The following is a 24,153-nucleotide window of genomic DNA, read 5'->3' as shown; positions in this document are numbered from 1 at the left end:
CAACATCAGCAGATTAAATTAATTAAATTTATCTAGGATACACATTAATTCACCTGCAAATGTAACTGCAGAACAGAGCACAGACACTAAGAAACATTCTGACCAGGCCTATAATGAGAAGTGTAACTATTTTCAAAGCTAGTATAACTAACTCACATTTTAGATACTTGGTGACATTCAGACTTCTGAACTTCATAAGCATGCACATGTGAGTTGTATGCCTTGATGTACATCATGCATGCACAGGTGTTTTCTCTAGGGGACAGCCATGCCATTAAAATGCTTATTAGGTGGTTACCGTTACGTGTGTTGTGAGGGCAGTGCCTTAAGGAAAACATTTTCTATTACATGGCCAAAACTAGGACAATGTCAAGCTTCTTTTTCACATCTCTGATATCAAAAAGGTGCATAACAAGTTTAGCTTTAAAAGTTGTGCTGTACTCTTGCATTGTCTAGCTAATTATTATCCACCATAGAATAATAGCAAGAATCTACAACAAGCTTTCAGAAGCTGTAAAACACTTATCACTGTCACAGACAAATGCACACAAAAAAGCGGACTACAATTTTTATCCTCTTTTAAAGCTGTTAGTTTGTCAGAGGTACTTGATTCTGGCTACTGTCTAAATGTCAGCACTATGTATTTTACAGTGTTTAATATTACAAACAACCTTGCACCTGAACTTTTTTTTTTTTTTTTTTTTGCAAATAGCAGTAAATTGAAGCAGCTAAAGCTCCATTAGTACATTGGGGATTAAAACTAAGTCACCAATCAAAATCAGGATGGCATGTGTTCAAGACAATGGCTGTCAAGAAATCCATCTTGAGAGTAACTCTCAAGCTGTTAATCTAAACATCTGTGTTAAGAACACAGCTTCCCTGGTTCTTGGTAGTCCGTGAAGCTTTACCTGCTCCCATGTGCTACAAAAATTATTAAAAAATATAGTATAGTAGTGCTGTTTTACAGCTTAGAAAGCTGTAAGGCACTAACTGCTGCCACAAAGAGAGCAGACAAACAAGAAGAGCATCAAAAAAGCTGCTAAACACTTAATTAGGACTTGGAGAAAAATCTCCTCCTGTGGCTACTGTGTACTGTTAAGCGCAAGACCATTGTTTAACAACAATGGGGTGTGCATAACAATTAATTACATTTCTAATGACAGAATGGTGCTTAATAAGCCTATCTTTTCCAAAGTTTTGGTCTGTAATTGGAGTGTTTTATGCACTACAATGTATCAGGTCTCTTAAAGCATTTTCTGCTCTCAATGTGGGTGTCAAGATTTACCCCTTAAGTTTTTCTTTGTTGTGCTCTGAAGGTGAAATTCTTCACATCCATGTCACAAGGACATAACACCTTGGTTAAGAAAGTAAACCAGATTATAATCCTGTAGGTTTTTCTTGCTTTCTTTCTGCAATGGTCATAAGTCTGAAAAATGAGGCTGAAGTAGGCACATTTATTTAATCAGAAAATTGCAATGGGGAAATATCCATGCTTATGCAAAGTCTTAACAAGAGATACAGAATGACAATACAAATGATTATTACCTACACTAAGGTAGGAAAAGTACTAGCAGGTAACACTGTGCTAACTTGTTGCAAAGCTGCAGCAGACATTGTAATGTACAGGCAGAAGTACAAGGCCTTTAATTCTCCTGAATAAATATGTGAAACATTACAGAAATCATGTCCAGCGGGACAAACTTTCTCTCTTAAATGCTTCCTGTATATCAGTACAATGTAAGAACATGTGCTGAGTACAAGGGAACAGAATCACACACAAAACATTAAAAATTCAGTTTTGACTTCCATGGATATGCTTTATATTTGAACTTTACTGAAATAACTATCCACTTTACACTCATATATGACTTATCTACATAAACTATGCCACATTTCTGGCCTGTTTTGTTTCCTATCCACTCTAAAGTGCAATTCTCTTCATACAGAGCTGGCTTCTGTGTAAACTAAATGTAGCACATCTATTGGTATACCGTGTTTTGTCTCAAACAGCAAGACTACCAAGTTCTATTTGTATCTAAACACATGATATACAGTGCCACATTTTTTTTATTGCTTTGCAATTCAGAATGTCATTACATTTCATAAAAGTTGCAGTGCAATAGCTACCAAATATATAACTATACAAACAAGGCAATGAGATAAAATAAGCATTACATAAGTGTTCTATCTTTGATCTCACAAATTTTAGACAGTCATCATCCAAAAGGGACCTGCATTTTTGTGAAATCCTATTGTTATCTTGCATTCTATGATGCATGCTATATCCTGCACTGTGGTGTGCTACAGCATGCCACTCAGAACTGTTTTTCTACATTTAGTCTAAGAAGTGACCAGATACCATGACCTATGGTCATCTAATTATACCAAAAGAGAGTGGGCCCAGCAATAAGGTTTAAATGGCATTACCTTTGATTTTCTCAAGCAACAAATGTACAACTAGCAGCTCTAATGGTCTAAAAAGTCCATATTTAGGCAGCTTAAGCCCCAGTGAATGTATATGACTTTTGCACTTTATACTGGAATGAAGTTGGACCAGAGGACAGATGTTAAGTTATAGCTAGTTAACCCACTACTGTCCAGTTCTGGAAGAACAGGTTGATCTCCAGGGACATGGTTTCAGTCTTTGGCAAAAAAAAATCAGCCAAACCTATCAAACCCAATTGTGTAACAAACTGCATTTCACACAGAGATAATCAGAGATGATCTTGAAAAGCTATTGTTTTCAGCTCTGATGAAACTTAGATGAGGTTCATGTAAAAAGTCACATCTGACTGACAGTACTGAAAGTATGATGAGGGGGGGCTGCTGTACAGAAGTAGCAACTTGTACGCACAAAGGAGCCTTTTTGTATCAAAGCAGCAAGTCAGACTGCCTGGCCATACACTGATACCAAAATGGCTGCAGTAATGTAGAAGTCATTCTGCACAAATATGGCCTTTATTTGAAATCTGTATTACTGCAAACAGAGAGGTACAAACCCACTAAAAGCAAAGAAAAAGGCAACTAGGAAAAAACAGAGAATTGCATATCAAGATTAATTAATGTCAGCACAACCATGTACCTTACATGTCAGCACGGCCATGTACCTTACATGTCAGCATGGTCATGTACCTTTCATGTCAGCACTGCCATGTACCTTACATAGCACATGTACCTTAAATGTCAGCACTGCCATGTACCTCACATGTCAGCACTGCCATGTGCCTTACATGTCAGCACTGCCATGTGCCTTACATGTCAGCACTGCCATGTGCCTTATATGTCAGCACTGCCATGTGCCTTTCATGTAAGCACTGCCATGTATCTTTCGTGTCAGCACTGCCATGTGCCTTTCGTGTCAGCACTGCCATGTACCTTACATGTCAGACTGCCATGTACCTTACATGTCAGTAACATGTTTCTAATGTTGTATTTTCACAAAGACCCTACACAATGAGTCTGTTCTGTATCACACAGGTACTGTAGTAAACTGGGCACTGACAGCAAGTTTCAGGATAAAAGAACTGGACAAAAACAGGTTTAGTGGCATTTGCATGGGCAATCTTTCTAATAATGGAAGGCTATTCCAGATAACTTTCTTGAACAAATGTATTTTATCGTTTCTAATGATTGCATAATAGAAACAAGACATATAAACGTATAAATGCCTCCCTTTTCTGTCAAGGACAGGTGTAATTAGCAAATACAATGTGTTTGAGACTTGTAATGCACAACAAAAAATAAGCATTATTGAAATGCAAACACCTCCCTCATATACAGTATGGTACTGTGTTCCAAGGCCATGATTATGCCTTGGGTCAATGACACATGGAATGCAAAGTGATGGCTACCCTAATACATGTTTACATTTTTATCTGTGCATGTCTGGAGTCTGGTAATTAGTGTAGTGGATCAAGGCTATGAACTCTTAACTACTTTCTGTGGCACAAGGTTTGACTCAATCAGCCTTCATTTGCCTATTGTATGACCTTGAGCAAGTCACTTAATCAGATAGTGCTTTACGGCAACTGAGCATTTTGGCTATAATCCATAATGGTTTTCTAGACAGCATGCCTAGTAATGACCTATGAACCCATGCAAGTATTATAAACACAAAAAAGCAGGGAATCTAACAGGTGAAGCCTGCTACTATTGGTATCTCATGTTGCCAGACTTTAACACATGATTCTATCACATACCAGAACTAGGGGAGATTGCACAGTAAAGTAAAATGGAAAAGAGGAGGCAAAGAGCTGCACTCCAATACAATGCTGCATACCACCACACTGCAAAGATCCACATGTTACTGTTATGCACACTGCATTCAGCCAAACTCTGTGGCACTGCTGCTTTTGACCAGCAACAGCTTACAGAATCTGTAAGCGGGGTGGACTTTACAAAATTACTCCATTAGGCATTAGTTAACACATAGTTCAGGGGCTTCAATAGGTCAGATTCCTTATGGATTTATGACTTCTGACAGCACCCAATACTGACTTTTGAGATCAATTACACATGGAACAGATTATTAAAGCAAGCTGGAAACATGGAGGGAGCCACCCTTCAAATGAAAAGCTTGATATACGAATGCATCAGGAATGACAGGAGAAGGCCTGACACCAGTTGCAGGGGGCAACAAGCTGTGCTGTTTAACTGCTGGAACCCACAAAAACAACCAAAAACAGCTATTCCGGAAATCAAAGGAATACCAGTAGAACAGATCAGGGAGAAGCATTTTTACTTCTTCCTGTAACTTACATGATTCCACTTTCTGATCATTCACTTGTATTTCATAGAACACTTCAAAGTGTTTTAATTTAATAACAACAAATGCATGACATAATTTGTAGAAGTCACTGCTGTTGGTCTCACATAAACTACAGAGAAAAACTTGCTTACTCACGTATTTAGGTATAGACTTGTACTTATTACAGGACAAATAAAGCTCTCAAGTGTTTTTTCTTTTTTTCCACAGAAGCATATATTTATACTAGGTATTTAAAGAACACACATATGTGTACAAGAAGATAGAAGCATAACTTTGTTTCCTTGTTTTTTTTTTAAATATCTGCATTATTTTACTTTGAATAGCCAAATTCTCTTCTTATGATTTTTTACATTTCTCTACCTATGCTTTGTTTGCCTTTTCAGTCAGGAAGTTCATTTCTTTCTTTCTTTTTTAGTATTTCCATTAACTACAAAAATAAATATTGTGCGTGTGTGTGTGTGTGTGTGTGTGTGTGTTTGTGTTTGAATAACAGTTGAACCCAGATACCCAGAATATCAGTGTTTCCTCTTTTGTTTGTTTCAGCTTCCTATTTGTTACTACCTCAAGAGTGAGGAATCATACCATATCCATAACTACCATGTGCCATAACTTCTAACACACTGTAATCTCCACCTTTTACTACCATCCCTGGAAGGGAAGTGGCATCACCAATCAGATTGATCCTCAGTCTGGTGGCATAATTGGATAGTGATAAATGTTGTGGTTGCTGCCTCACAGCTCCAGTGGCTGGAGTTCAAGCCTGACCTTGGGTTACAGTCAGTGTGCAGCTTGCACACCATTTCTATGATTCACCACTCTTTAACACTTTGTCCAATCCTCTTATGATATGAGATCATTACCACAGACAGTTTATAGCCAGGAAGGATGTTTGGGTGACCAGTACCACCTATACATAAGGCTACAAATGGTTTGATCCTTTATTTCTAGCACTTCAAAAGTATTAACTAGTATCCTGTTAACTTTACTAGTGGGTGAAAAAGTATGATATGCAATGTAGTGTGACGTCTTATATTCAAGGTTGCAGCCAGAAAATAGATTATGGTAGACAGATCAGGTTCTGTTACTTCACTTGTAACACAACTGAAATACCCCCAGAGTAACTGCTTCATTATTGTCCTCTTACAGTGCCTTGCCTCCAGTCTCTTTTAAGCATGGTGTACATCTCCTGAGCTTTTAAGGATTAAATGATGTAGTAATTTGATTTAGTATGTACTAAGTATGAAGAAGGCTTTGCAGTGGTCATGATTAATGAATAATGACTAGAATTGTCCAGCCTTCTTGCAACAAAATATTTAATGACCTGTGGATAAAATAATACATATGTATATATATCTATATATATATAAAGCTACAGACACACACAGACACACACACACACACACACACACACACACACACACACACACACACACACACACACACACACACACACAAACACATGCGGATGTATAAATGCTTACATATGTAGTCATTGTCTCACTTTGTCTCACACAAAGCATCAATCATCACGTAATTCTTAAATGCAGACCACCAGCTTAATACTTTTTTTATCATGGGAATGCCAGGGTCATAAAAGAAATGCTGTCAAAGTATCTACCTCACCTTTGAAATCAGCAAGGGGAAAACATGCTTTCAGGAAGACTTTTAAAAATCCTTGCTGATGAACTGCTTGGCTCATAAAGTCACATAATGACAGTAAATAACTTGCTCTGTTTCACAGCTGTAGACCAGCATTTAAAACAATGTACAACAAATATCTCTTGGTAACACCCTCTTTCTCTTTTCACAGCTGCAGGCATACTAGTGATCAACAAAATCTTTATTCATAGGTTCATAGGTGTATACTAGGCTAATGGCCCTGGAGCCTTTACAAGCCTAGCCCACAGGATTACCCTGACATCATGCCACCCAACCTTAGTTCCCAGTGCCTCTGTCGTATAGAGCCACTGGAGTGATCCCCAGGGTGAATTTTCTATTTCCCATCCACTCATCAAGGTTGTTCTTGAAGAGGGCCAGTGAGGTGCTTTGTTTGACATGTATGGGAAGTCTATTCCATAGCAAAGGCAGTCTCTGGGTTATGAACCTCATGTTAAATATATTCATATATATAAAGAGGAACAAAGTAACCATTCAGTACTTGAACAAACATCTATATACTGTCAGAATATATCATTAACATACAAATGAGATAAAATAATGTAAAACCCATATAAATAATGAAACCTCCAATCGGCATCCGGTATAGTTACAAACATAACAGATAGTGCAGCTATAAAAGGCACAAAAGTGATAGTTACTGCTGCTCAGAACTATAACTTGATGAGATACTATGACATGACCCCCTCACTCACCTACTATTGGGACCCTTACTCAGCTACTGTTGGAACAGCAACAGAATTAGTGGGGTAGCACCACTCTTATTGGTCTCTAAAGCTCTGTACTCAAAGAACACTGTTAACATGCACCTCCAAAAAGCCATGTTCTCTATAAGGCTTTGCAGTGGGCCATAATGCCGCTCTCAGTCCGTATTTATATGGCAGTGCACATCCCCTGTGTCACATCACTTTAGTCTGTGCAGTCAGTGTCCTGAATATTACTTCAAAATGCTAAAACTACCATTTTACAGGTCATGTTTTTGACGATAAAATAATTTTTTATCAAATGGTACATGGGTTTAGTTCAAGAATTACCTTTTTAACTGGAGTCTGTCAAGAAATTATGTTTCCACTGTCCAGATTTTGGCAGAATGTCCAGAAATCTCAATCATAAAAAAGTATGGACAAAGCCTAAAATAATAGGGGGCAAAGGCCAAAAAAGGTAAGGATTTTAAATATTGGTCTTATAAACTTAGGAAGCTGCTAGAATAACACAATTTGTGTTAGCATGCATTTTCTGAAAGATGTGAAGTTTGAAACTCAAATGCATGTCATTATTTATGGACTTCCAATCCTCCATGATTTGCCAAAAAACTTAATAAATTTTGTGAGTAACAGACCAACAATATGAGGCAAACATCTAGACAGTGAGACTCATGGCAGGAGGCGGCATTAATTTTGGTCTCCAGTGGAGTTTCTAGCTGTAATAATTGCAAACAACAATGCAGTCTACAGTATGGTGGGAGAAGACGTTTATTCAGGTAGAATTGTACATTTTTACTCATCCATCCTTATGGCTGAGATTGGATCATTTTATAGGTTATTAGATACTGTATGAATTATATTAGATTTCAGCATACTTTTCTTTTGCTCACTACATCTTTAGGTGTGGGGGGAACCTGTAACAATGAAGCCTATCAGACATTTGACATTTTCTTCTAGAATGATCTTATTTTTCATCATATCCTCCACTTGTCTACAACAAATCCCTTCAACTCAAGCAACTGTTGACCCTTTTAATAATAACATTTACTGATTTACAGTAGCAATAATAACTATATAATCAACTTAGAAGTGAAGCAGCTGAGAAGGACAACTTACATCCTCAAGGACTGCCTACCTACAAAGAAGAGATATTTTTTTCTAATACTAAGTAACTAAGGAAAATGACTTACTCCCTAATGCACTGCCCACCTGCAAGAAATACTAAATATGTTTTTTTCTATTTTTTTTTTTTTATTTTTTTGAATTTCTTATTTCTCTAAAGTTTTACTTCTTTAGAGAAACAGTATTTTGAGCTTCATAGGTTTTGCTTGGTGTGCAACTGCAGAGAGTTGATGCGGCCTCAGTGAAACGGCCTGCTGTACTCTTTATCTACATGAAGCACACGGTCTCACACACACCCATACACATACACACACACACACACACACACACACATACACACACATGTGTATATATATATATATATATATATATATATATATATCTATATATATATATATATATATATATATATATATATATATATATATATACATACTCACACATATATGTCTATCCTGTAATATCATGGGGTTGAATCACCTTGTAAAAAGAATAAGTATGACCTTTTTTAAGTGCATGTGATTTTTCTTAAAAATAATTACACTTGAAACAAAATAAGGCTGAAGAAACTGTTGTAAAACTTCGAAAGGTTATGAAGTGTGGGACTGTACTGAGAATTTTAAATATAGCGTTGACTTACTGATCCGTGAATCGTTATGCCTGTACACTTAATCAGAATGCCTGAGCCTAATGATCAGACTCACTCTCCCAAATGCTGCTATTAAAATGGGGATACACGTTATTATTATAGGAGGGGATGATAATTTAATACTTGGTGATCAGCTGTACATAATAGGAATGGTTCTATTGACCTATGGATTTAGTGACGTAATAAGTATTGCAAATATTATAAACATTATGTATGAATGGAAATCTTCTCAGTAGCTGGATGTATCTACATCCAGATCACCAGAATCTACATCTGCTCAATAACTGAAGGTATATACAGCCAAACCAGCATAATCTTACTAATTTCTCTCCTGCTCATAAGGATTACAGACTACATTCTTCTGTCTGGAATTTCTGAAGGATATATAGAACAGGGTTCTGTTTGTTTTGCCCTCTTATTTGTTCACAAATAGGTGAAATGTTCTGGGCACTGAAGAAAAAGGTTATATGCGGAAAACAGATCCTATTTTGTTTTAGATGATGCAAAAAAATGATTACCGACACCAACAAATAAGACCGTTTGTGGGAAAAAGAAGGTTAGGACTATGTCAACATAGTAAAATGGTAGGGTCTAAAGTAGGAATTAAAATCTGAAAGGAAGTATAGGAAGGATTAAGAGGAAAGCAGAGCAGCATGAAGGTAATCAGCTGAAAGACCGGCTTTTACAACTCAACAATCAGGTAAAGGCACTAGACAAAAAAAAAACAATCCACACTGCTTACAGGCAAACTATATTTATGTCAAAATAAGGATGAACTCTTGAAACTGAACTGAATGGAAAAGTTGAAAAGCACATGGTACAGAGTCACTGTTCTGAGGCTGAAAAATAAAGTCTGAGATATCACCATAAAATGGAGAAGGTACTATTAATACTGGAACAATTGTATCAAACGCTTTACAGTGTATTAGTGCCATAAGAGTATGTGGGAAGTAAGGTGCAATGGAAGGGTTTCCAAAAGGAAAAGATGTTCCTTATGGAGGTGGCAAAGTGGATGAAAAAGGAGATGTCCCTACAGCAAATTAGTGTAGAAATCATGGCATTGGGAGGAGAGGATTCCTTCATATAAGTGGACTTACAGTGACCATGTGTAAGCATTTCTGGGAGTATCTTGCACAGTCGTCCTGAATGTGGCAAAAAATATGGGTGTAATACAAGACAAGAGTAAGAATTTAGCAGTGATGGTATCCCAGACTGGGAAAGATCCAAACCTGACAGCTAGTTTCCATCCAATTCTGCTATTAGCAGTTGATGGCAAACTATACAAAGAGTACTTGCAACTAGAAATGAGAGGGATGGCAGAGGTCATATATGCATACCAGGAAAACTATAACTAGTGTATGCCATGCAGCCAAAAAGAAAACTTGTAAAATGAATAAAAGACTTAAGTATTGAACAGTCACCATCAACCCTCAGTACACTGTAGAACTGTTCGTTCTTCACTGACGTAAATAAAAATACAGACCCCAGGTGTCACATAAAACAGAGACTTATAAAACCTTTTTTTATTTAATAATCATGCAGTCATGTGATGGTTCAATTTGTACAACATTTAAAATTTTAAAGAAACAGTGTTACATTAAAGCATATGACGTGATTTACCACAAAAAAACAATACAGAATACATCGACCAACCTAAAAATACTGTAAAACAGTGTGTGATATAATAAGTCAATAAAAATAAAAATGAAGTGAATCAAACTTTCTTCACCAACACTTATATATTGGGGAAATACTCAAATTTAAAAACAAGTAGCAAAAATTCATACTTGGTGTGTATAATGCAAGTTTTAAAATCATTCTATTAGATCCCTTCTCAAACGCTATTTTATTAGTAGGGGGTCCAAATAACCCTTAATATGTTTCTTGGTTATTTCTCTTTATTTAAAGTTCAGCTGATAATAGTTTAAGTACTGGTGCCAATGAGGTGTGGTCATTTAAACCAGGAACTGCTGTTTTGCTACTTCTTTTTAAATTTGAGTAACTGGTATCCTTTTATGTTTGGAATTTATAAAGTCTCCATTTTGACGTGACACCTGGAGTCTGCATTTTTATTAACTTCAGTGAAGAACTAACAGTCTAGTCTACAGTGCATTGAGGGTTGTTAGTGACTATATTTGCATATCTGGAAAGGTTTATAAAGTACTGAAAGTTGTACAGGGGAGGACAACCTACAGAGAGAAAAGGAAGACTCTTTTTGATGAAAGGAGATACTGCCAGCAGAGCTTGCTGGGATTTTATAAATAATTATATGTCATTGGTGAATATCGAAATGATTTACACAAGATTTTTGTGTTACAAATATATTAGAACTGTATGTCACGTGTATATCAAACTGCTTGTACAGATGCTTGTGTTGAAAAGGTATTTGCAGAGTGCTGTGTTTGAAATATAACCACAGTGTGCCCTACTGGAAGAGAACATGTAGAGAAATGTACATGCACTATTGTAACTGTTTAACTGTATATATTTTAACAGTGGAAACTAGGATACAGGAGGTTAGCCTCAGTCCAGTAAACTTTAAAAAAATATATAAAATTAAATCACTTTATAGGCTACGCCATAAAGAGGCAGTCTCTCAAATTTTCATTGTAGAAACAGACAGAGAGTCTATACTAGAAAGCTTTCTATATTGCCCTTGGAGTGAACTAATTGCAACTTTTGAAGCATGAAGGAATGCAATTGTTTTATGACTTTCAGCATCTACCAAAGATCTGAGGAAAAGCCCTTGTTTGTATATTTTTTCATGTAAATGTTAAATGCTGCCAGCTTCTTGCAATGGAGGTTTTGGTCTGGGAACTAGAAGTCAGATGACCAGAAATTATGTCATTCTGCAAGGTATCCCAGCAGTAATATTTTAGATATTAATTTGAGAAGTCTCTTAGTGAGAAAGAGCATTCTGCATTATGTCTTGGACTTGAAAACAACAAGATCGATTCACCACGCATCTGTCTTGCTCTAATGTAGTAAGCTTCTAGGGAACAGTATAATTCTCTCAGATACAGTCAGGAATATAATGAAGTTTAGTTGAGATGTTTTTCTTTATTTGTGTGAGCCTGTACTGCAATGTTATTTTATATATTTCCTGTGGTTTTGAACTCTGATGTCACTGTGATTACATATTTAGTATTGCCTTGTTCTTTTATTATTTATTATTAAATATATTTAAACCTTACATTGTGGCTGATCTGTGTAGAGATATTTAAGTTTTGAGAGGACTTACATATTTATTTGGTGACACTGTGTGGGCCACTCCTAATAGCCTCGCTCTTGGTCAAACCACCATTTGTATTAATATTAATATTACACAGTAAGATTGGACACCTTTGTTAAAGGTCTTAAAGAAGCCAATAAGGAGTGATTGGTGGCAGTAAAAACTGCTTTAAAGTCTGGGCAGAAGGAAGCATAGCTAGTAAACATGTGCCAGCCTTTCCCAGGTGTGCGTGTGTGCGTGTGTGTGTGTGTGTGTGTGTGTGTGTGTGTGTGTGTATGCATGTGTATGCGTGTGTGTGTGTGTGTGTGTGTGTGTGTGTGTGTGTGTGTGTGTGTGTGTGTGTGTGTGTGTGTGTGTGTGTGTGTGTGTGTGTGTGTGTGCATAAATCAAACCTCAAAGAGTGTGTGTGTCAGCTACTTGTGCAAGGACATGAAGCACTGGTTGGACAGAGAAGGTGCTGGAGATCTTGGCTTGGTCACTCAGCTGAGATCTCAACTCTACATCTGTGGCAGAGGGGAGTCTTATTGGGTATCTGGAGGAAGATGGAGAAACTAGCTCCGGATTGACTGTGGTCTCTGTGTGCTCTTAAAGGAAATTGCACTTGATACAGAGAGCTGCATCTGGAAATACTGTGTGTGTACCTGTTATCCTCCCAGTGAACATCCCCCACTTTTGCCATTAGTAAGGATTGAGGCTCCTTGATTACTGGTCAAGTGGAGGGCCATCACACTCCTTATCAAGTTTTATCCTGTGTTTAGATTTGGAGATAGCATATAATACTATGTTACAGGAAAATTTGTGTCAAGTCTCAGAGAAAAGAGGATTGACCCATGAGTGCTTACAAAAGTGAAAACACTGGACATTGGATTCAAAGCCTCACTTACAGTAAATGGGAAATTATCAAAAGTATTTAACTTACATTGGAGCAGCTGGCAGGTATGTCCCCTGCTGTTTTTGCTAGCAGCTGAGCTTCAGGAAACAGCAATTAGAGAACTTTAAGAAATAAGGGAAATAGTGGCTCGAGACAATGAAACTAAAATTAAACTAGTGGAGATGACTGTACAGTCTAAGTAACAGACTAAGAAATTCAACCCCCCCTCAGTAATTTTCACACTATATGGAATAATGAATAAACTTGCAGGGATCAGAGTAAGAAAACACTGTTAATCTGCAATGATCACAGCAGTATCTCTTCTGAGTAAAAGGAATTGGGGGCTAAAATAGCAATCTAAGGGTTTGTGTACTTGGGGATTATTCTGACACACTCTTAAGGGAACAGTGAAGGCCTTCTGTGAAAAAATATGAGATGCCGAAGTCAATTAAAGTTAGCAATTTACAAGTGGCTATCAACAAACAAAATGATGCAATGACCAATGATGCCCTTGCCCACTGTGTTATCAGAAATTTCCCCACAGTTACATATCGACCATGGAGAGGAAAGATATAAGCCATTATTCAAAGGTTTGTGTGGCTATGACAAAGGCTTAGAAGGGATATTAGTTAAGACACAGTGCAGTGAAGGGACAGGAGTGCAAAGCTTGCAGAATATAGCTATGCATGTGCTCTTATTCAACCATATGACCCCGACACCAGTTTTTCTTGTTGAATCCAAAACAGAAGTAATGCCTTGGCATTTTGATTCTTGACTGTTTCACTCCAACATTCCTTGCCTCTTCTTACTTCTTTCTGATAGCTAAAATACATCCCACGATGTTCACTTTTGAACTTATACATGCTGAGTATTGTATACCAAAATCACAACCAGCAAAGGTAAAGGCATCTGACAGCAATAAAAATGAGAGCAATAACACACATGAATCCCTCCTCTTCCCACACATAAGGTGTACACTTCCACCTAGCCATGCCAAACACTGCTGTAGTACAGGGAGTGTGGTGCTTGTACTCCAACATTCAGAAAAAGACAAACAAGCTAAGTGCCATAGTGGCGCAAGATCCAACCTTAACATATGTTAATCACCCCTGGCTTAAGTAGATAAGGTCGGGTCTAACGCTAGGCAGTAAAATCTGCCTGTACTGACCAGAAAATGACAGTAGCGGAACAAAAGGTTTGTTTCTGCCTACTCTCCATACTGGTATCGTGTCCCTAGCTTCCTCTAAACACTTATAAAGTTGATAGAGCAACAGGATATGGTTTTGCATGCATTCTTTGAATGCTGTGAACTCTGAACTCAAATGTATGTCATTATTTGGTGACTTCAGTCCTCAGTGGTTCGTCTGAAAACCACAGATTATATGAAGAACAGACTAAAAATATGCAGCAATAATTTGGACAGTCCTCGAAAATCTATGCAGTTGAGCAGCATGAGAGTAGTGTAAATGCAACGGACTGTGTCGCACTGCCTTTCTGACAGTGTCTGCTAAGTGTTTTACAGCTTTGAAATCCATCAAAACAGTGTTTTTCCCTGTAGCTAGTAGTACATGAAGCTTCATACACTACAAAGGGTTCTGATCATATCACTGATCATAACACTTAATTATATGTTCTTGACACCAAGATTTACCACTCGAGCTTAACTCCCGAGGTGAATTTTTTGACATCTATGTCTCCAATACATAATAAACAGGTTATGATTAGTGACCCAGTCATAATCCTCCATGTTGTTACCACCATGGATGTAACAGCATGGTGACAAATGGAACGCTTACTGTTTCAGAATTCTCCGGTGGAGCATTTAGCATTCAGGATGTGGTCATTAAACTTCATTTCAAAGAATTATACCTTGATCAGCTCTGTAGATCCCCAAAGAAACCATCTGCTGCTGTAGGCTTCTACTTCTTCATTATTACCATCATCATGTTCTTCTTCTTGCCCTTCATCTTGTATGCTAGATTTTATCTAATTTTCTTGCACCAGGTCTCTTTTCCTGCATCTGTTACTTACACCAATTATTATTTATTCCAACCTTAAGTAACTCTTCCAGATTTCTTCCTACCTTCCACCATCATTTCTATCCTTTTTTTTTACTTTGTAAATGGTTGTTTAGTTCATGTTTGCCTCAGATACTACATTTAAACATTACACTGGCAATTTATTTTAATTTTGTTTTATTTTGCACCTTATATAGTTCCACAAGCAGAATAAATGTAGGAATGGGCATAAATGGAAAAAGTACAAAGCTATGTATTAAGCAACAGACATTATTAACACTAACACTCACATCTGTCACTTGCCTGAATGCAGCCCCCTCAGACATGATAGAATTGTTATTACCTAGAGCATCATTCCAGTTTTTACAGAGAGGTCTGTTACACCTGCACATATTTCCTTTTTCCACTCCCTTTCAGAAACCATCCTCTTTTCACCACCGTAAAATATTTCTCCAAAGCCAACTTCACGCTTCTTAAGACAGAAAATGCAAACTTCACGACACCCATGCCACCGGACAATAGAGGTACGACTGCTGAGTCCTACACAAATGCACATTATAAGCACTTACACGAATGCATGGATCATGCTATCCCTTACAGAACCAAGATGCTAGCCTCCAAAAAAGGGAAGCCAATCTGGTGGTTCCCTGCCATAAACAAACTCTACAACAGAAGAAAGAAACTGTTGCAAAAAATAATAAAATCCCATGACTAGAAGAACTCCCAGGTCAGCCTCAGTAGGAAGCTGAGATCCCTCATACAATCCTCCAAAGCTAGTTATGAAAACAAAATCGCTACTGATTCTAAAGACAACCACAAAGCATTCTATAGCTATTTCAAGAATCTCAATGGCAACACTCAGATCTGCTCTGAGTTACACAATGGCACTAAATATACAGAAACAACTGATATTGCCAACATCCTGGCAGACAGGTTCAGTGCTAACTTTACCCCCCTCACCCCCTAAAGGGCCCATCTCTATATCGGAAGAATTCAAAGTTCCTGTAATCATGGCTGCACAGGTAAAAAACACACTTTCCAAAGCCAAGAACACAGCATCCATGGGACCTGACAACATCCCAGGCTGTGTTCTACATGAACTACAGAATGAACTGTCACCCCACCTAAGCACCATGTTCAATCATAGCCTTACCTCAGGCTTTGTGTCCACTGAATGGCGCACAGCAATGGTTATCCCACTCCACAAAGGAGGAGCCACTACGGACCATGGGAACTACCGCCCCATTAGCCTAACGAGCCTGGTCTTCAAGGCCATGGAACGTATCATCATGGAACTTATAAACAAAGACATTGGTAATCTCCAAACTATGGACCCCACCCAGTTCGGGTTTGTAAAAGGCAGATCATGTCTCCTAAACCTGACTGACTTCTTTGAAGCAGTCAACAAAGCCTTAGACGAGGGTAAGGTCATTCACATAGCCTATCTAGATCTCGCCAAGGCTTTTGATACCACCCCTCACTCTGGAATTATACATAAACTCACTAAACTAGGTATAAATCCCTGTGTCACAGGATAGGTTGTCAAATGGCTCACTGACAGAACCCACACTGTGAAAGTAGCAGACTCCAAATCCGACTTTAGACCAGTGACAAGTGGAGTATCACAGGGTTCAGTCCTGGGGCCTCTCCTGTTTGGTATCTATTTTTCTGAAGTACAGGCTAACACAGAAGGTCTTTGGCTAATGAAGTTCGCAGATGACTGCAAACTATGAGCCATAATTGAAACTCCTAACAATGTGGACATCCTACAAAAGGGCATCACTGAGAGAGATGCCTGGTGTCAAAGCCATGGCCTCAAGTGCAATGCCAAAAAGAGCATTGTCATCCCCTTTGGTAAAAACTCTGTACCCATGAGCTACCACATATGTGCATGTCCAGGCTTTAGTTGCTTGAATGTAACCATTAAGACTAATAAAAGTAAAAAAAAAAAAAAAAAATATGGACATTTAGAATCCATGCATCTAAAACTCTTGATGTACTTAAGGAAGCACTTGTATATATCCCATGGGCCTCCATTACAGGAGGTTTAAGATATCAAATAGTGGAAACTGTAGCTTGGCTGGGTTTTTCTTGTACACACACACACACACACACAAAACACACACACACGCGCGCGCGCGCGCGGATGTGTGCACACGTGCGCACACACACACGTGCACGCATACACAGACACACACACTCACACACACACACACACACATGCGTGAACAAGCATGCACACACGCATGCGCACCACACACGCACACACACACACAGACACACACGTGCACGCGTGCATAGACAAACACACACACACTCACTCTCACACACACACACACTCACTCACACACACTCACTCACTCACACACACATGTGCACGCATGCACAGACACACACACACACAGACACTCACACACGCAGACACACACGTGCACGCCTGCACAGACACACACACTCACACACACACACTCACTCTGTCACACACACACACACACACACACACACACACACACACACACACACACACACACACACGTGCACGCGTGCACAGACACACACACACACACACAGACGTGCACGCGTGCACAGACAAACACACACACACACCAGTAAATCTACCTCCTCACCTGACCTTTACTCTAACTTACTTCATGTCAAATTTTACTACTGTTGATATGCACTGATCACGGGATTATAAAATTAGTTTGTTGCTAGATAAATCTGCCAATCTGAAATCTAAACCAATGCACAGAAAATTAATAACAAATTATATGGAGGCAAAACAGTCACTACACCAAACTAATTAAGTGGAAAAACTGCAAAAGGAATGTGGAAAATTTTGAAAGAAAAATTATTTATATGTAAAAAAGTCTAGAAGTGGAAAAGAGGTTGAACTACAGCTTTGAAAACTGAAATAAACAAGCTGGACAGACAAAGATATTGTAAGACAAGATCAAGAAATTCAGCATAACAGGAAATCAGTTTATAGATAAGATGTGGAAGAAGTAAGGATATGCAAATTGAACTGTGTGTAGATTCTAACATTTATTCTCAGACAAAACAGATTATAGATATATTTACAAAATCTTATACAAAGCAGTTTGGTGCAACAAAGGTGGTGAAACTTCAGATACTGAAATCAGTTTAGATTATATTGAAAAAGAACTATGCAAACTGGATCCAAACAGGGATAGAGCACAGGGAAGAGACAGAATTAGTAATAATGACTTGAGAACACTTCAGCAAGAACTTACAGTACCATTATATCTATTATTCACTAGGTCATATAAATAGGGGGAGATTCCTCAAGATTGGAGACATGCACTTGTTAAACCTGTCTTTAAAAGAAAGGGAAGTAGGACAAACCCAAAGACATACGGACCCTTATGTTTACTTTCATGTTGTGGAAAAATAATGGCGCGCATAATACTGGATAAGTTATTGTCAGAACTGGAAAGGTTGGGACTTGAAACCATATATCAGCATGCATACGTTGAAAGGAGCTCTATTATCACCTGTAACATGATGTTCTATAACAATATAATAATAGCTATGAATGAAAAATTGTGTTGTGATGTAATTTATACAGATTTAGCTTCAGCATTTCACAGGGTCATACACAAAACAATGATCAATTAGAACAACAAGGCATTGATGCACTCTTGATAAGATGGATAGCTGCATGGTTTACAAATTGGACATGGGAAGTATTGTACAATGATTGGGCAGGTGAAATTTGAGGTTACAGTCAGGGTACCCCACATGGCTCTGTCCTAGGCCCATACAAGTTTAGATTGTATCTTTCAGATCTATGTTTTCATCTGAGGTGTTCTACAGTCTGTGTGCAGATGACTTGGAATTGAGTAAACTGATTACATGTGTTACAGATAGGGCATGTCTGCAAAAGAATTTGACTGAATTGATCATTTGGGAATAGGAGAATAATATGTTAATAAATACAACAAAAACTAAGCATATGAGATTTGGGAGACATAAATTGAAAGGTGAATATTTAATACAGCACACAGTGATTGAAACTGCAGATTCATTTAGGGACCTGGGTATATGGGTAGATCCAGCTTTGCATTTTTCTTATCATATCAAACAAATGGATAATGTTAGTTATAGAACTACAGATTGTATAAAACAATTTATAAAGTCTTGGAAATAAGAAATGATATAGTCATTGTTTGTTAGTTACATTAGACCCAAACTTGAATATGGAATAACAATACTGAAACCTTATAACAAAACAACCATGAGTAAACTGAAAAGAGTACAGTGGAAATATACCAAGGGCATCCATGGATGTAAAAATTTAAGTTATTATGAAAGATTAAAATACCTGAACTTGTACAGTGTCTCATATAGATATTTACAGGTATATAGGGCATTTAGAGACAGCTACCTCTGGGAATGTTTTTGGTTATCAAAAAAATAGTACAGAATGATCAGGCAACCTATGTAGAAGATTCTATAAGAATGAGAAGTGTATTCATTGGTTCTCTGAGAGAGCAGCTGGAATAGACTACAAACTACATTAAAGTAAGCACTAGTCTCGATATTTATAAGAACAGCCTAGACACTTATTATGAGAACAACTGTTTTGCTATATTAGCAGGCTAGAAGGGCATTAATGTCCATGTCTGAAATATTTGTATGTATGTATGTATGCAAGTATGTATGCACTAAATCTGTCACCTTACTTACACCTTACTCTAACCCTAACCCACATGCATACATAAATCTATCCCCTTAACAGACCCGTACTCTAATCCTAACACACACACACACACACACACACACACACACACACACACACACACACACACACACACACACACAGACACATTCACTATGTACACAAACTTTCAGCCCTAACAAAAAGATGTTTATCTTTCTCGACTAAACTGATAACCATTTATTCATAAACTCACAAATGGCACTACAGATCAATCTGTCACCCAAATAAGCATTCAACCAAAGGAACTGTCCTCATACTTTGCAATGAAACAGTTCAAAATTATAATGAAAGCATAGTGCTTTCTCCAATTTCAACATATCTGGATATCTGCTATGACTTTAGAACGACTGTGTTTTGTAGACAGGCAAGCTGCACATCTGCATTTTCCAGGATTTTCGTGACAATCTTTCCAGATAAAGAACCAATGTTTATGAGATAGAAAGATTGTTGGTGGGGACATGCCAACCTCAAAAATAAAACAGCTCTGCTTCAAAGGAAGAACTTAATGCAAATGCACATTGTTAGTGGATAACGGACTTCTAACAAATGGGGTGGCATTCTGGTGATTTTTTACTGAAAAGGATGTGCTCCATCCAAACTTCCTCCTCCCTCTCTATGTAACTACTGCAAGATTCCATTAGAGATGTGTCTTAACTTGTGGTTTAGGGCCAGACAGAAAAGCAATGCATACCTTTTAAATAACAAGAAAGCCTTTTTGTCCTATCTGTTTAATAAGCAAGACAATTAAATGAAGCACCAGTCTTTCATATAACACAAGCTTTGCAGAAATAATAACACAGCAGATGCAATGTCAAGAAATTAAGAAACAGATTCAGAATCTCAACTGTTTAGTCAGACTAATAAAAGAAATTAAATAAAGACAGACAGAAAATGTTGATATATCTATCATCTCCCGTTCATTTTAATTATGCAATGCACAGCCAAAAGAATCTTGTATCTGGAATAAATAACGTTTGATCTTCTTAGTACAGTCTAATGCCAGCATGAAATCAGAGATTTGTATCACTGCAGCCCGTTTCTAACATACCCATATCCTCTTCTTCAAAGCTTGGCTTATAACCTCTTGGTTTCTTAGCAAATACTGGAAAGGCATACATTTCCCTTTTGTTATGCTGGTAAACTGCTGAGGTTAGCAAGCTATTTCAATATCTTTCACAGCGGCTTTTATCTCCTGTCCCATTTGTTGCACATAAGTAAATTTCATTCTTTTGTGCACATAATATATAGGAAAACTGCAACAGTGTCAAATTACATATAGTTCGCCACGCATCATTAGTGTTATTCTATTTATTTTTCTGCCTTTGATATGCGGGTTGTGTACAGCTGTTATTGTGTTAATACAAAACGCATAATCAATGACATCTGGTGATCACTGATGTTTATCAATGACAACAGGCAACAGACTCATGAAAGACGTGTCAGAACAGTCAACATGCATACTGAATGCATGCGGAACACATTGTTGGCTACGTGCCAGATAAATGTAAATCCAGTTCAGAACTCGTATAGGAATGTTTGATTACTTTACATATAAAAGCAGTAAGATAAAAGAAATAAGCATTACGCCACTGCCAAATGATGAAATGAACTACAGGCAGACTACAACAAAAGTAGTCAAAATACTTATTTAAAAGAAACATTGGTTGAAACCATGCACATTTTTATGGCATAACTTAAATATTCACATTACTGATTTTTGACAACCTTGCTTGAAGTAAAATATCAAAATTATGTCTCGGCTCTGGCTAATTTGCATTGTGCTAGGATATCTCTCTGTGCTAACGGAGGTACTAGGTTCCAGGAAGAGGCAAATTGTCCCAGAGATAGATGAAGAGAGGCATAAACTGAGTGACTCTAACACAGCTTACCTTCTATGAGGTAGAGTCTCCTTCCTGCTTCAGCAGCACAACTGGGAGAGTCTGGAGCAGTGGCAGAAGAAACTGTTTAAACAGTAGTTCTGCAGATTCTTATGGCAAATGCATATCTGGGAAGAATGGCAAAATGGCTTGTTGGTCACTGCAACTATATGTTCATCTGCAGGTGAGAAAGGTACACTTGACAGGTAACTGAAACCTACCATACAGTCACAGACCAATGACCATCACAGTAACTCCCACACAGCTGGGCTGGCAGTGGGACAGATACATAAAGGCAGGAGAAAGCAAAGTTTATGTGTGGATTAGAGGGTGATTTTACACAGAAAATGCAAAATCATCTTTGGGTGTGACAAAAAATTGACATCTGCAATGCTGGTAGACTACTTTAAAGATTATGCATGAAAATTATGTTACAGAGATCTCAGAATACATTGAAGAATAAGGAAAGGATATCCACACCTCCAGGCTAGTTGCTCAGCATAATGCATCCAAGATTATCCAAGTGCAACTAACTCTGGGCAAGACTGCAATCCAAATTGTAACTTGCTATAGATCTCCCACCATGCCCCAGGATTCCCACTCCTCATTTTTTGATACACTGGAAAATATTAGGGTACAACCCAACACCCTAATAATGGGTGATTTCAACTACCCCACCATTAACTGGGAAAACTACTCATGTACCAACTCTTTTGCTCAATGTTTTCTGGGATTCATAAATTCCAACGCCTTGGATTAATTTATCCACACCTCCACCAGGGGTAGCAATATCCTATAACTGGTTATTACCAACATGGGCAACCAGTGTTCCACACCAGATGGCAATTCCTCGGTCAGATCCGACCACAAGCTAATCACCCTAGACATCCACATCCTACCCCCATCCCTAACACAACCAAGATGCTATCCTCCAAAAAAGGAAGCCAATGTGGTGGTCCCCTGCCATAAACACACTCTACAACAGAAGAAACTGCTGCAAAAAAGTGTAAAATCCCATAATTGGAGGAACTTGCTGGTCATCCTCAGTAAGAAGCTGAGATCCCTAATAAAATCCTCCACAGTTATTTAAGAAAACAAAATCGCCACTGATTCTAAAGACAACCACACTATGTCAAGAATCTCAATGGCAACACTCAGATCTGCTCTGAGTTACAGCACAATGGTACTAAATGTACAGAACCAACTGATATTGCCAACATCCTGGCAGATAGGTTCAGTGCTAACATTACCCCCCTCTCACCTCCTAAAGGGCCCATCTCTATACCGGAAGAATGTGAAGTTCCTGTAATAATCACGGCTGCACAGGTAAAAAACACATTCTCCAAAGCAAAGAACACAGCATCCGTAGGCCCTGACAACATCCCAGGCTGCGTTCTACATGAACTACAGAATGAACTGGCACCCCACCTAAGCACCATGTTCACCATGTTTCAAAGCCTCACCTCAGGCTTTGTGCCCACTGAATGGCACACAGCGACTGTTATCCCACTCCACAAAGGGGGAGCCACCACAGACCCCGGGAACTACCGCCCCATTAGCCTAGCAAGCCTGGTGTGCAAGGCCATGGAACGTATCATCCTGGAACTTATAAACAAAGACATTGGTAATCTCCAAACTCTGGACCCCACCCAGTTTGGGTTTGTAAAGGGCAGATCATGTCTCCTAAATCTGATAGACTTCTTTGAAGCAGTCACCAAAGCCGCAGACGAGGGTAAGGTGGTTCACACAGCCTATCTGGATCTTACGAAGGCTTTTGACATCATCCCCCACTCTGGAATTATAGATAAACTCACTAAACTGGGTATAAATCCCTATGTCACAAGATGAGTTTCCAACTGGCTCACTGACAGGACCCACATTAAGTAGCAGACTCCAAATCCGACTTCAGACGAGTGACAAGTGGAGTACCACAGGGTTCAGTCCTGAGTCCTCTCCTGTTTGGTATCTACTTTTCTGAAGTACAGACTAACACCAAAGGTCTTTGACTAATGAAGTTCGCAGATATCTGCAAACAGTCTTGCGCAGAGTTAGTTGCATAATCAAAACTCCTAACGATGTGAACATCTGCAAAAGGGCTTCACTGAGACAGATGCCTGATGTTAAAGCCATGGCCTCAAGCTCAATGCCAAAAAGTGCATTGTCATCCACTTTGGTAAAAACTCTGTACACATGAGCTATCACATAGGTGGTAGTCTACTTAACACCAAAAGTGTGATAAGAGACCTTGGGACACAGGTGGACAGTAGTCTCTCCTTTTGATAATCACATCGCCACAGTAGTCAGGAAATCCTTCTATGTGGCACACCTCATCACAAAACGGTTCTTATCCATGAAAAAAGGGATCATTTTTCCTCTCTGCTCATCCCTCATTAGACCCATTATAGAGTATGATGCCCCTTTTGGTATGTACCTCACAAGACCTCTACAACAGCTAGAAAGGCCACAGAAATTCCTCACAAAGAGGATTACC

General features: G+C 38.4%; 1 protein-coding gene across 2 annotated transcripts in view; it reads right to left on the bottom strand.

Moving 5' to 3' along the window:
- PTPRD (protein tyrosine phosphatase receptor type D) overlaps nucleotides 1–24,153 on the bottom strand; it is a 6,523,893-nt gene that overhangs the window by 325,708 nt on the left and 6,174,032 nt on the right. The window lies entirely within an intron of this gene.

The sequence above is a fragment of the Protopterus annectens genome, chromosome 2.part0, assembly GCF_019279795.1.
Source record: "Protopterus annectens isolate FY-2018-M chromosome 2.part0, PAN1.0, whole genome shotgun sequence".
In the NCBI taxonomy this organism is placed as follows: domain Eukaryota; kingdom Metazoa; phylum Chordata; order Ceratodontiformes; family Protopteridae; genus Protopterus; species Protopterus annectens.
The sequence above is the reverse complement of the archived record's forward strand: the minus strand, read 5'-3'. Positions and strand labels throughout refer to the sequence as shown.